Source organism: Electrophorus electricus, chromosome 13, assembly GCF_041902795.1.
Source record: "Electrophorus electricus isolate QZ-2024a chromosome 13, ASM4190279v1, whole genome shotgun sequence".
Lineage (NCBI taxonomy): Eukaryota > Metazoa > Chordata > Actinopteri > Gymnotiformes > Gymnotidae > Electrophorus > Electrophorus electricus.
Genome location: NC_137509.1, coordinates 14,210,159 through 14,213,788, shown reverse-complemented (window position 1 = coordinate 14,213,788; position 3,630 = coordinate 14,210,159).

The following is a 3,630-nucleotide window of genomic DNA, read 5'->3' as shown; positions in this document are numbered from 1 at the left end:
CTACAGTGTGTAAATTTCACTGTGAATCACTGGTATATTTCAGAGAAAAGTGGCAAGGTCTTTGGGTTTCATCTCATAGCTTATTATTGATGTCAGTGCAGACAAATTCAGCAAAAATCTTTTTAAAAAGAAAGAAAGTAAACCAGAGGTTCCACAAATCCCCTTCCAAGATAAATTACAAAATTAATAAAAACACATTTTGCATCAACCCAAAGAAACCCTGGTAACATCTGTTGCACACTCAGAACTGTGAAATGTTTGGACTGAAGTAGCTGCCCGCTGGCTGAACACACAAAGATCATTTCAAATCAACATTTGCTGTTATTAAAAAGACAAACAGTCACATCAGTAAGTCAAGCTGTTGCATGATTGGTTTAGGGTTAGGATTAAAGAAATTTAAAAAAAAACAAATTTAAAGAAATAAATAAAGCAATAATTCAGAGGAATGTGTGAGGTGAAAATCCAATACTAGGCGAAGCAGAGTGCCGGAATTGTGTAGGTTCAACCTGCACACCTCAGAGATGTGAGGGCCTTAATATTTGTCTTTCAACAGGTATCTGGCAGGCAGTATTCCTTCTGAGTCTGACACTACAGGAATACACATTTCTAAAGTAATAACACTAACATAAATAGAATATTATATATTACAATTAGATTGACAGTAGCACATACACTAAGGGTCATCACAGAATACGCATGTACCAGATTAAAAGATGAGTTGCAATTTACACTTGCAGGAAGTGGCATATGGTTTGGGTCAGTGAGCCAGAAGGTTTAATTTATGAGTAAGAGGCTAAAGTAACCTGCATTTCATATCATTATTTAGCCTAGTTTAGGCTAAGCATAAATTGGACCAAATTTGTGACAGGAATCCCATGTTCCTGCTATTGTGTAATTATTTAAAAGGCTTTTGGCCACTAGAGATATAAACTAAGATGAAAGCAGATAATTGACTGTGACAGAAAAACAAGCAATTCTGAAAATGCAGTTGAGGCAAAGAGGAGTTACAGCCATTGCTGAGGAAAACAGCAGTATGGAGTATATTTTAAAAAGTAACATAGTAATATTAAAATCATAAGATCTGTGGAAAATAAATATAAAACAAAGAAAATTAACAAGTAATAAAGAAATTGCAAACAATATTCAGAGTGCAGGGGTCAAAGTATTCGATTCACTTCTCACAGAAAACACAGAGGAGAAATGCACAACTGTGCTACAACATGCAAACTTCATTGAAGCCAAGACTTCAATTGCCCCAAGAAGTACAAATATTTTTTATGGATAAATGGGGTAAAGGTAAGCTTTTTTCAAAGTGATTAAGCATATAGAAATAGAAGGGCTGCAAGCAATCAGGCATGTACCATCTCATCAGCTGGCTTACAGCTCTTATGGATGATGTGAGTGATGACGGTAGCAGCTAAAATCATTCTGAAGTACCCAGAAATATTTCGATTTTTCTCATCCCAAAAAACCCATACTAACAAACAATGCTTCTAAACTCAGTTCTAAACAACAATCATAAACATTCTTCACAAAGGAGTTCCTCAGAAGGTAGACAGAAGTCAGCGAGCAGATTTAAATTCAGTCCAGCATAAAGTTTACTTGCTGAAGAAGAAACTCATAACAGCTAGAACTGAAAGAGGCTGTTGTTAAGATTTTACAGAGGAAGGTTTACCTCAGAGGAAAACATGTGCCTGCCAGGGCCGTTGAGATGCAGACTTTAGGTGTTTATTGCAGGTAAGGGGTATTCAACCAAACACTTTACAAATTTTTAATCTGCTTTAAATTATTTATCTAAATACTTATGCTCATCTGAAAGGGCTTCTCATTCACTCTGGTAGGTTTTATTGTTAGTGTTTTTTCACATTTGTTTTTTGGGTATAATTTGTGACCATGAGTGTGCATGGAATAAGGTCATATGCTGGTCTGAGGTCTAGATATTCCAGCAGACAACCTTAAGGTAAGGGTGACTTTTCCAATAGCGCCACCTACTATTTCCTTGATCCTAAAGTCAGAAACGTTTCTGGCATGATATTCCACAGTGGCTTTCGTTATATGTTCAAGCTTGAATTCTGATGAGAAAGAGCGTATGAGACAGAGAAAGAGTGTAAGAGAAAATAACTGTGTGTGTGTGGGCACAGAGTGGCAGTTGTAAAAAAGAAAACAGGGTGAAGCAGAGAGAAGCTCTGGGGATGGGCACAAATGGGTTTAATCTGCTCCAGAAGGGCTCAGGGCTGCAGGCCTCTTCAGCTACTGGCCAAAATTGGAGTGGAGAGGAATGCCACTGAAGAGATGGGAAACAGGGATGTTGAGGGGTGTTCAACCAGAAAACAGGACAACCGAGGGATAAAAGTAAAGCATACTGATTTGAAACAATGGGCATATTGTCACAAAGGATTTCGACTGCAGTATGTGGTGATGGGGTCAAACTGTTGGCATGGGGAGGGGCGGGGGGGGGTCACAATAACATTGCCGTACCATACTTTTCTGATAGTATTTAATATAATATAGTGGGACTTCTGAGCTGAGGTGAAAAGGATAATCACAAACTGTATAAAAGTCTTTAAAGCAAAACATTGCTACACTATCACCACTGTCACAGTGGATAAATAAAAAACACAGATGTGATCCCCATGTGAGAGCCTGCCATGCTGTTTTATCAAACAAAAATCATATAAACAGAATTTGTGTAACATTCCTCTGTATAGGAAAGTGTCACAGCTCTTCTTTTTGGTAACACTAGATATAACTTGGTTATTTGTGTCACAATAATTTGTAAATGTTTTAGAATCCTTATTGTATCAGTTTATGACAAAACTAGCTTCAGAACCTTTAGTGCTCTTATGGGGAGCAAGGTAACACCCTCTAAAATGCCTGTGGTAGATGTTGATACCACTTCGATTTCCAGAGGCTTTAGCTTCAGTCCTTTATGTGAGTTGTCACTGCGGTCAGGCTATGGAAGCTACTCAAGGCTGAATAAGTGAAGAAAGCATTTTGGTATCCGACTTTCTAAATTAATCCATACTGGACCAGGCACAATGCAAAGTCAGCACATACAGTAGTTGCAATGCAATGCATTCCTGAGGATAGAAACACTGTTTGGCATAAAAAACAAAACACAACACAATTACACAGAATCTATTCTTTAAAGGGAACAGTCTGCTTTCACAGCCTTATATGTTTTAGGGCAGACATTCCTTTCCATTTACACTGCCATATACATACATCCATGTTTTCATGTTTCCTATAGCAGACTGGAAAAAATATACATATAAACTGTGCAACCAGACAGAGATGGAGATAGACATGCAAAAGTAGATTTTAACCTCATTCTTACCTCAGTAAGCCATCTTTATCCATGTAAACAAATCAATTAACAAGTAATCTAACTCATAAATGTGATGCTTTAAGAATTGGCTTTTTAGAAATTGATTTTTTTTTTTTTTTACATTTGCTTCCAGTTTGAGCAGTTTAAGTTTAAGCATATTCATTTGAACCAAAAAGACACATGTTGCTTTATTTTAATCTGTTGATGGCTAACTGGTTACTTTTCATTGCATTTCTTTGCCCTGATGAACTCAACTTTCTAAACTGCCATTGTAACAGAGAATTAATTTTAAAATTAATATG